The sequence below is a fragment of the Chrysochloris asiatica genome, unplaced genomic scaffold (genome assembly GCF_000296735.1).
Source record: "Chrysochloris asiatica unplaced genomic scaffold, ChrAsi1.0 scaffold00240, whole genome shotgun sequence".
Lineage (NCBI taxonomy): Eukaryota > Metazoa > Chordata > Mammalia > Afrosoricida > Chrysochloridae > Chrysochloris > Chrysochloris asiatica.
Genome location: NW_006408758.1, coordinates 4,331,553 through 4,343,659, shown reverse-complemented (window position 1 = coordinate 4,343,659; position 12,107 = coordinate 4,331,553).

The following is a 12,107-nucleotide window of genomic DNA, read 5'->3' as shown; positions in this document are numbered from 1 at the left end:
TCTCTTCCAAGTGGCAGCATCAATGGATTCAAGCATGGCAACAGTATTGATGTTGGCCCAGGATCGAGCAGTGTTTTGTTCTGCTGTTCATAAGGTCACTATGAGTCGGCACTGACTTGATGGTCCCTAACAACAACAACAATGCAGTTTTGTGGATTTTTACTTTCTTTATGCTGAAGTATAACCCATAATGAAGTCTGTAGTCTTTGATCTTAATCAGTAAGTTGATCAAGTCCTCCTCACTTTCAGCACACAAGGTTTTGTTATCTGCATATCACAGGTTGTTAAATCTTCCTCCAGTTCTGACACCGTATTCTTCTTCAAATAGTTCAATTTACCTAATTATTCAAAAGGTGGGAACAAAAATGTTTCAGTAGATGGAAAATATGGCTGTGGTTACAGAAATGATTATATAGATTGCTTTATGGAATTCTGCAACACCAATGCTTTATTTACTAGAAATGCTATTTCAGCAAAACAACAGTAATTATACACAGCAATAAAATTGGCAACATCTTTGGGAAAGTCAGCATCTGAAGGATGTTTAATATCACCAGTCAATACAAGGTCAGGGACAGATTGTGGAATAGAACATCAATTGTTCTTATGCAAGTTCAAGCTGAAGCTGAATAAAATTAAAGCAAGTTCAAAAGAGCCAAAAATATTAGCATATGCCACCTGAATTTAAAGACCATATCATGAACAGTTTTTCATCACTAGACACTAATGACCAGAAGAGTTGTGGGATGACATCAAGAATATCATAAAATACAAAACAAAAGATCAATAAAATGACAGGAAAGAAAGAAAAGGCCAAAATGGATGTCAGAAAAGATGTTGAAACTTGCCAGTAGAAGAAATGATGAAATTATAAAGCTGAACAGAAATTTTCGAAGGACAGTTCAATAAGCCACTTAAGCATTATGCTGAAATGTGAAAAACTTACAGTTAGAAATCAAAAAGGAAGAGCATGCTCACCATTTTTCAAGCTGAAAGAACTGGAGAAAAATTTTAAACTCATCTTGCAATATTCAAGGATTCTATGTCTATGGGCAAAATATTAAATGATGGACAAAGGATCAGAAGAAGATGGAAGAATTTACAGAGTCACTGTACTAAAAATAAATGGTTGATATTCAACCATTTGAAGAGGTAGAACAGGATCAAGATATGATAGTACTGAAGGAAGAAGTCTAGACTATATTTAAGGTATTAATGAAAAACTAGGCTATGGGAACTGAAAAAAAAAAAAATACAAACTGAAATGTTTCAACAAATTGATTAAACCATGGAAGTGCTTACTCATCTATGCTAGGAAATTTTGAAGCTAGCAATGTGACCAATCAATTGAAATAGATCCATAATTTTACCCATTCAAAAGAGAGGTAATAAAACAGAATATGGATTTCATTGAACAATATCATTAATCTCTCATAGAAGTAAAATTTTGCTGAAGAGAAACAATAGCAAATCAACAGGGAACTTCCAGAAATACAAGTTGCTTTCAGAGGTGGATTTAGGCATATCAGTGCTAACATCAGATGCATCTTGATAGAAAGTAGAGAATACCAGAAAAATATGTACTTGTGCTTTATTGACTGTGCAAAGGCTTTCAACTGTATAGATAAGGACAAGCCAAGGATAACAATGTGAAGAATGGGTACTGTGCTCATGATGAAGCTGTACATAGACCAAAACACATTCATTAGAAAAGAACAAGCAAATATAGAATGGATTAAAATAATGAAAGGTGTATATCAGGGTTGTATCCTTTCACCATAGTTATTCAACTCTTATGTGACCAAATAATCTGAAAAGCTGTATTATATGAAGAATAGTGCGACAACAGGATTAGAGGAAGATTCATTAACAGCCTGTAATATGCAGATAATACAACCTTGCTTACTGAAAGCAAAGAGGACTTAAAACACTTACGGATGAAAACCAAAGACCACAGTCTTTGGCATGGACTGTACCACAAGGTAACAAAAATCCTCATCACTGGATGAATAAATATCATTATGATAAATGGATAAAATACTGAAGTTGTCAAATACTTCATTTGTCTTGTGTCCACAAGTAACAGTCAAAAAAAAAAAAAAATCAAACAGAGGAGATGGGGCTTGATGACACATTCAGGAGAAAGGCTGTGCAGAACTCTGCCAGTGATAACACAGAATACTAGACAAAACATGTTCAAAGGATGGTCCTGGAACTCTGAACTTAATATAAATGCATAATTTTGATGATCAAGGGCTTGTTTCGATTTGGTTTAGAGCCAACACCAGAAAAGAGGTGGTTTATGATTTGCAGCAGCCAGTAAGTTCTGGCGCAGCCATTTTTAATAGGAAGGAGCAGATACAAGATCAAGAAAGCACTCCTATTGCAGAGGTTTGACCAATCTGCAAAGATAAAAATAGAAACATGATTATAAGTGTGTAGGCTTGTCTTCAGCCTATAACCTATTGGAATACCTAAAAGGGGTTCTAGAACTTGCCCAGTGAAATAGACCTCTTTCAGAGTCTTTGCAGCGTATAAGACCATAGGAGGAATCCTGAACATAATCCAGAATCTTCTGAGGTGAGAAATTTCCACTTGAATGGACAAGAAGATCAGCCTGGAGCAGCTAGAATAACAGAAGATACGTCTTGAAAGAAAGACAGAGGAAGGAAAACAAACAAACAAACAAAAAAAACAAAACAATAATGGCAGCCTGATTGACTACTACAAGAACAAGCAAGTTGTTCACCCAAGAGCCATCAAGGCAAGTGGCCGGGTCCCCTCAGGAAAAAAACCCTTCCAAGACTAAAACTCAAGGGGAATACACGAGCAGGCATGTGGTCTGGCTGGTGACCACATTGGTCACCAATAAGGGGGAGTGGGGGTAAAATAACAATGAAGTTGTGACCCAAGCCCAGCCATGTTCAATAGACTCCTGTGAAACCAGGTTGAGACCTGATTGGCCAGCAGTATGGCAAAACCTGGGGACTCCGGGGCCCAGAGACAGTGACATGGCCACAGAGGAATAGAGTGGAAAATGAAGTGTTCAGCTGATATGAAGTGAGGGGAGATGCACAAGAACACCCATACTTGCAGATTGTACCCACTTGACCTGACTTCAATGGCTGGATGATCAGACTCAACTAGAAAAAAAAAAAGGAAGAGGAAAGACAGAGTAATCTGATATAATTTGATGAACTTGACTTATACTTATGGATGTAGTAGCTCAAAAGAGAAATAAATCTTTACAGTGAGGATCATTCCCACCGCCTCGGTACACAGGGTTGACAGAGATGGGCAACTTAGACATTGGATACTCAAAATGGGGGACTACAAAGGCAAGCAGTGACTGGCTTACAAGATTTCAAGAGGGAGCCTAGTTCTAGAGGGTGCCAGGGAAGTTAGTATCTCTACTGAGTGGTTTCCAATGTGTCTTGATGGGGCTGTTGAAAGGGGATGGGGATAAGACTCTTGTGATTCAATAATGAATAATTGCTATCAGGACTGACTGTGAGAATTACAAATATAAAGGTAGATGTTTTGCTTTTGAATGAGCCAAGAGAAGCCAAGGTAGACTTCAGGGTAAAACAGACTGTATTAAAAGGAGGAAAAAGTTAATAGAATATAAGGTAACCTCCAAGAAAATTGATATTTCACAACATATCAAGGAAATGAAGACCCAAGAAGAACATGGTAACATTAAATCTATGAAGAAGCTGACAAGAAAAAGCACAAAAAAACATGAACACAGCACAGGAAGGCATGCAGAACAAAGGAACAGCAGCAACACATACCAAAAAAACCATAATGACAACAATTAATTCATACTTAATGATAATTACAGTGAGTCTTGGTGTGGTGATGTGGGCTAAGGCATCAGGCTGCAAAGTCGTTTGAATTGCAAAGTCCATGGTTCAAGCTCTCCAACTGCTCCTTGGAAATCCTATACAGGTTGCTATAGGTGGGAATCAACTTGACGGCACTTAACAACAACAACAATGATAATTACACTGAATGTCAATGGATTAAACGCAAGAGTCAAGAGACAGAGTGGCAGAATGCATAAGAATACAGGATCCTTCAATATTCTGTCAACAAGAGGCACACCTTACAGACAAAGACAAAAACCAGATTAAAAATTAAAGAATGGAAAAAATGTACCAAATAATTACAATAAAAAATGAGCAGGAGTGTCAATATTAATCTTTGATAAAATAAACTTCAAGGCAAAAATCAGTATAAGACACAAATTAGGACATTATCTCACGATTAAATGGTCAACTGAACAAAAAGAAATAGCCATAATAAATGTCTACCGTCCCAATGAAAGATCTTCAAAATATATAAAGCAAACCCTAACAGAATTGAATGAAGAAATATACAAATCTACAATAATAGTGAGAGATTTTAATAAACCATTTGCAAAAAAAGGATAGAGCAACCAGAAAGGAACTCCACAAAGACACAGAGGAACTAAACAATAAAATCATGACCTCATAGATGGGTACAGAGTATTCAACCCAACAACAGCATAATGCACATTCTTTTCCAGTTCATATTGAACATTCCCCAGAATAGACCACATATTAGGCCACAAAACAAGCCTCCATAAATTTACAAACATCATTATACTACAAAGCATCTGCTCAGATCACAATGCTATGAAATAAGTAATCAACAATAGGAAGATCAAGTAAATAGAGTCAAATACATTAAAACTGAATAATACTCTGCTTAAAAGCCACTGGATAGTAGAACAAATAAAAGGTGAAATTTTGAAAATCCTAGAAACAAATGAGAATGAAAGCACAATATGCCAAAACGTTTGGAACATAGCAAATCAGTGCTGAGAGAACAATCTATTGCAATAAATGCAGACTTCCAGTTATAAGAAAGAACCAAAATCAACACATAAGGTGATGTTTCTGTTGCTAAAAAGATATTTGCAGTAAATATGTAACTGGTCTTCCAAAATGCTATGAAATGATCTTTTCCTTGGTTTCTGTTACCAAGGTTATATTTTCCAATTATGTTATTCAACAAATCATATATTTTGTTTCATTACATTGAAAACGTACCATCAGTTAACAGTGTTTCTCTCTATATATTTTAGCTCTTTTTTAGCACTCAGGCATACATAATAATTTAAACCACCAAAGCACACATTTGCCTCTTAGCCACAGGTTCTCAGTCTTTATCTTTCCATGAATCTCAGCCAGAGTTCTCAGCTGCTCCCGCTCCCCATGAGCCTGTCTCTGCCCTCCATCCCTGGTGGCACTGCTTCTCTGGATAAGGTCCTGCATTCTGCTTGTGCTCTTCTCCCTTGATGGTCCTAGGGTCCTCTCTTTCTGGACTGTAAGATTAAATACTCCCCCATTTTTGTTACAAAATGTCTACTTTTACAATTGTGACAGTTGCAATTAGTCATGATAACAATTACTCACTATTGAGTCATAAGAATCTTATCCCCATCTGTTTTTAGCAGACCAACGTAGACAAGATGAAAACTATTCAATGAGGGCTCTATCTTCTCCCTCACACACAAACACTTAAACTAAACTTGCTCTTGAAACCTTGTAAGCCAGTCACTTCATTCCTTTATTGTTCCTTCAATTTAGGTAGACAATTTTTAAGTTGCCCGTCCCAATAGAAACTACATACAAAAGGTGATAGCATTGATACTTGATGTGAAGACTCCTTCCCTATATATTGGTACTTTGAGCTACTACCTCTGTAAGTATAGGTCAAGTTTATCAAATTGTACCAATTACCTTCTTTTCCTTTATCAAAAATTGTTTTCTTTTTTTGTCTTTATCTAGTTGCATTGTGATTATCAAGCCATCCAAAGATAGATCAAATGGGTAGTATCTGCAAGTTGGGTATTCTTGTGCCTCTCCCCTCACTTCATATCAGCTGGATGCTTCACTCTCAGCTCTAGCGCTTTGTGGCTTTGTCCTTGGCCATGGGTTCTGTTGTCCCCAGGTCTCATCACACTTTAGACCAATCAGCCCTTCCTCTTCTCTCTGGCATCTCCAGGTCAATGGAAGCCTATGGAACATGGTTGAACTCATCCTTTTCTCCTCTTCTACTCACTAGTAGACCAATATGGTCGCTAGCAGGCTTATATGCCTGCTCATGTGTTCCCTTTGAGTTTCAATCTTAGAGGGGGATTTGTTCTGAAGGGACTTGATTGCTTGCCTTGATGGCTTCTTGGCAAACAGCTTGCTTATTCTTGTAGTAGCCAATCATACCAAAATTTTTGTTTCGGGTTTTTACTGATCTTTCTTTGAAAATGTTATCTTCCATTGTTCTAACTTCCAGGTTGTTCTGCTTGTCCTTTCTAGTGGGAATGTCCCACCTCAGAAAGTTCTGGATGGGGCTTAGGATTCCACCTAAGGTCCTATACACTTCAAAGGCTCCAAAATAGGCCTATTTCTCTGGGCAAATCCTAGAAACCCTTTAAGGTATTCCAATAAGTTATAGACTGAAGACAGGCTTACAAGATATTCTATAATCATGTTTCCTGACATTTCTTTCTATCCCACTCAAGTGCCTATTTTACAGGAGTAAGACACTCAAGCATCTTAGTATTACTTCCCCTCTTCAGACATTGGCTTGATCTCTGTATCGAACCCTGTTGTTACAAGGCTAAACATACATCACTATTTACCTCTGTCCCATTTAGTTCATGCAAACCTGTCTCAGTGTTCCCCTATCTACTTTGTTGTTCCACCCCATTCCCATTCTTCTGTATTGCCCTCAGCAACACCCAAACTATGATGTGTCTGCACCCTACCGTGTGCTCTACCATCACTTCCCAGTTCCCCTAAACCCCCAAACAACTCCCACCAGTAACCAACAAATATTTTTTCCCCTTTAAGTATGGGTATCTTTTCTTAAGCTTTTACAATAATGATCTTATGTAGCATTTCTCCTTTTGTGTCTGACTAATATTTCACTCGGCATAATGTCCCCAAGGTTCATTCATGTTATGTGGTGGCTTGCAGCTTCCTTGTTATTCGTCAAGATAGCACAATATTCCATTGCGTGTATGTACCAGTTTGTATATCCCTTCTTCAATTGATGGGCACTTAGTCTCTTTCCATTTTTTTGCTATTGTAAATAACACTGCTATGTATAAACATTGGTGTGTATATATCTACTCATGTTATGACTCATATTTCTTGGGGTAAGTACCAAATAGAGGAAATGTTGAATTGTAAGGTATTTCTGTTTCCAACCTTCTGAGGAAATGCCATATTGCTTTCCAAAGTAGTTGGATCATTTTGCAATCCCACCAGTAATGCAGGAGCATCCCAGTTTCTTCTCATCCTCACCAGCATTTATTGTCCCCTACTTTTCTGATTTTTGCTGTTATTTCTGATGTGAGGTGATATCTCATTGTTGTTTTGATTTGCATCTCTCTAATAGCTAATGTTAGAAAATAAAAATCTTCACCACTGGACCAATAAACAACATTCTTATCAACAGAGAAAAGATTGAAGTTGTCAAGGACTTCATTCTTCTTGGATCAACTATCAACACTCATGGAAGCAGCAGTCAAGAAATCAAATGATGTATTGCATTAGGCAAATCTGCTGCACAAGACCTTTTTAAAGTGTTGAAAAATAAAGAAGTCAGCTTGAGGACTAAGGTGTGCCTGACCCAAGACATGGTATTTTCAATAACCTCATATGAATGTGAAAGCTAGACCATGAATAAGGAAGGTCGTAGAAGAATTGATGCTTTTGAGTTATGGTGTTGGAGGAAAATATTGAAAGTGCCATGGGCTGCCAAAAGAACCAATAGATCTGGGTTGGAAGAAGTGCAGTCAGAGTGCTCCTTGGAAGCCAAGATGGTCAAACTTGGTCTCTCATACTTTGGACATATTGTCAGGAGGGACTAGTTGCTGGAGAAGGATATCATGTTTGGTAAGGTTAAGACTCAGAGAAAAAGAAGAAGACCCCCAACGAGATATACTGGCCAACTGGCAGCATCAATGGACTCAAGTGTGGCAACACTAGTGAGGTTGTCCCAGGGTCGGGCAGTGTTTCATTCTGCTGTGCATAAGGTCTCTATGAGTCAGTACCAACTTGATGGCATGTAACAACAAAAACAACAGTAGCTAATAATTGTGATTATTTCTTCATATGTTTGCTGGCTGCCATGATCTCCTCCTTGGTGAAGTCTGTTCAAATTCTGTGTCCATTTTTTAATTGGGTTATTTGTATTTTTCTTGTAGAAGTGTTGTAGTTTCCTATACATTTTAGAAATTAGTCCTTTGTCTGATGTGTCGTTGCAAAAAAAATTTTCACATTCTGTGGGTTCCCTTTTTACTCTTTTGTTAAAGTATATTGATGCACATAAATTTTTATATTTTAGTATGTCCCAATCATCTGTTTTGTCTATTTTTGTTTCTGTAGTTTTCAAAACGTTTGGTAGTCTCTGTATGCCCTGAATCAGAGCCCTCATATTTGTCCCTGTTTTTTCATTGATGATCTTCATTAATTCTGGGATTCACATTTAGGTTTTTAATCCATGCTGAGTTGGTTTTTGTATAGGGCATGAGGTAAAGGTCTTGGTTCAATCTTTTGCATATCACTTTCCAGTTCTACCAGCACCACCTGTTAAAAGATTATCTCCTCCCATGCCATATATTTAGGCACTTTGTCAAAAATCAGTTGGCTGTATGTGGAGGTATCACGTTTATTTCTGGTCTAAGCTTTATTATTTCCTTTTTCCTGCTGATTGTAGGTTTACTTTGATCGTCTGTTTTTAGTTCTTTGAGATGTTGTGTTAATTTGTTCATTTTGGTTCTTTCTTCTTTTTGGATATGTGTATTTTTTGCTATAAATTGTCTTGTCAATAGTGCTTTTGCCATTTTCTAAAGATTATTGTGTGTTGTGTTTTCATTCTCATTTGTTTCTAGGAACACTGTGAATTCATGTTTTATTTCTTCTATTACCCAGTTGCTTCTCAGCAGGGTGTTATTCAGTTTCTCTATATTCAACGCTATTTCCTTGTTCTTCCTATTGTTCATATTTAATTTTATAGCATTGTGGAGGCTTGTTTTGTGACCTAACATATGGTCTATTCTGGAGAATGTTTTATGTGCTCTGGAAAAGAGTGTTTATTTTGCTGTTGTTGGCTTGAATCCTGTGTACACATCTATGAATTCCAGTTGGCTCTTTCTGTTGTTTAGTTCCTCTGTGTCTTTGTTGAATTTCTTTCTGATTGTTCTATCCATTTTCAAAAGTGGTGTACTAAAATTACCCAATATTATTGTAGACTTGGCTATTTCTTTCTTCAAATATATGACAGTTTGCTTTATATACTTTGTAACTCTTTCATTGGGAGTATAGATGTAGTCAATTTGATTTCTGTTTATTTCATCTGGTGAGGTCCGTATGTATAATTGTCTCCTATGCTGTCTAAAGAAGGTATTTGATATGAAGAAATCTTGATTTTGCATGGAATTCTATCATGTGATCTCCAGCATAATTTCTATCACCAAGGCCATATTTTCCAAGTACTGATCCTTCCTCTTTTTTCCTAATCTTTGCATTGCAATCACCAGTAATGATCAATACATATTCATTGCATGATTGATCAATTTCAGATTGAAGAAATTGGTAGAATTCTTCGATTTCATCTTCATTGGCTTTAGTGGTTGGTGCATAAATTTGAATAATAGTGGTATTTACTGCTCATCCTTGTAGGCACATGGATATTATCCTATCACAGACAGCATTGTACCTCATGACTGATCTGGATATGTTCTTTTTGACAATGAATGCAACACCATTCCTCTTCAATTTGTTATTCCCAGCATAGTATACCATATGGCTGTTAGATTAAAAATTGCCAATCCCTGTTCATTTCAGCTCACTAATGCCTAAGATATTGATGCTTATGCATTCTATTTCATTTTTGACAAGTTCTAATTTTCCTAGATTCAAAGGTTTCTTAGATTCCTAGATCTAGATTTCCTAAATCCACCACTCATCTGTCAGTTTGTCATACTGTGGTGGCTTGTAAATTGTTGTGATTCTGGAAGCTATGCCATGGATATTTTAAATATCAGCAGCGTCACACATGGTGGACAGGTTTCAGATGAACTTCCAGACAAAGACAGGCTAGGAAGAAGGAGTGATGAACAACTTCTGAATATTTAGTCACTGAAAACCATACTAAATGGGAGAAACACTGTGAGATATAGTGCCAGAAAATGAGCCCCTCGGATGGAAGGCACTAAAAATACGATTGGGAAAGAGCTGCCTCGTCAAAGTAGAGCTGATGTGATGATGTTAATGGAATAAAGCTCATGGGAGTATTCATTTGCTGATGGGGAACACTTCAAGATGAAGAGAAACAACTATAAACATCCATTAGTTCAAAGTGGTCCTTCAGAGAGTTCCTATGATTTTAGAATTCTGTTCATGGAAAGACATTACATAGACTATGAAAATAAAAACAACAATAGTAATAAACTCAATACACCTGATTTTGTTGTTGTCATGTGCCATTGAGTCACTTCTTATTCCTCGCCACCCTGTGTAGTGCTTCCAAGGAGCAGCTGGTGGGTTTGAACTGCTGACCTTGTAGTTTGTAGTCCAGTGCTGATCCTACAGCATCACATCTTTTAATATTAATACTAAAGATAATCATTTGAAAACAAGGTTGATTTCAACTGCAAGATCAGCAATTAAAACCCACTAGTCCCTCCTTGGAAACTCAGTTTACTATGAGACAGAACTGACTGACTTGAAGGCAGGCACTTAATAAAAACAAGTGTTATCATCAGTATAATAATTTCCAGCTGGAATTGCAGAGGCTTCCCATGGGCAAATGGCTAAAAGCTTCAAACCATTTGACACTAATGATTGTGGCAAACTTGGGCATTTTGTCATAGGTAACACGATTATCGATGAAGACTAAGGAAAATGTTCCTATAGATATGAAAATTCCATTAACTTTGTATTCTTGTGTGTCCTTGCTCCAGAGAATGTATGCTGAAAGTTTAAACCTTAGTGTGATGTCCAAAGCTAAGGAAATACTACCAAAATGTGTTTGCCAGATGTTGGTCTATCCAGAGGATGTTTCACTTTTCTTTCCTTTTCTGTTTTATACTATTAAATTTTTCTAATAAAAAATAATGATTCAACGCTGTCTTATTCTCTCCTACTAGGCAACATAATCTCTTCTTCATAATTGGAATGAATATTTTATGTGAATTAATGTAGTCATGCACATGTCTCAAATACTAACTTGATCACATTGGTAAGAACATTGCTATACACAGAGAAATCAGTCAGAAGAACTCATTTAGGATGTTCCTTGAGAATATTTTTCATTATGGTTACTGTTGTTGTTTAGTGCCATCGAGTTAATTCTGACTCATAGGTGTAGCTGGTAAGTTTGAACTGCCAACCTTGTGGTTAGCAAGGTTCAGTGCTCTCCTACAACACTACACCAGGAATCCATATTTTTCATTAAGATCTATATATTACCAATTATTTCTTATTATATTTTCTATATCCTGAATTATGATGTTAAAAACAGCCCAGTTAATTAGAAAAAAAAAGTAATAAAATAAAATAATAAATGTCAGTATAATACTATAAATGTTCAAAAACTTTCCAATATTTATAAGAATATGATTTCTGTAGGCCTTTAGTTTCCGTGGTGCTGTACTCCATGGACTGAGTATACAGCTAGAAACTATGTTATAAAACTTCAAGGGATTTCCTTTCATCTGATAACTATCTGTTGTTAGGTTTCTCTACTGACTTAATTATTCCTTTTCTTTGAATCACAATAGGTCTTATGTAGAACTACAAGAAAATAGTCTAAGGTTCTTGACCCCTCTTGTAAATCTAATCAATGAGTACAGTCAGCAAGCAAAGCCCATTTCAGAAGTCACTGTAAATTTTTCATGAGGCTTCTTTCTGAAGCTCAGTTATGTCTAGGTAGCTGCTTCTGTATTACTTTTCTCAATGTACTTTAATCATTATTGCAGTCTTCATCTGTGTACCCAACTCCATTTTTATGCAGAACAAAAACCAAACACAATCTCAGAATTTTATTCTGTTTGAGAACAGACATCA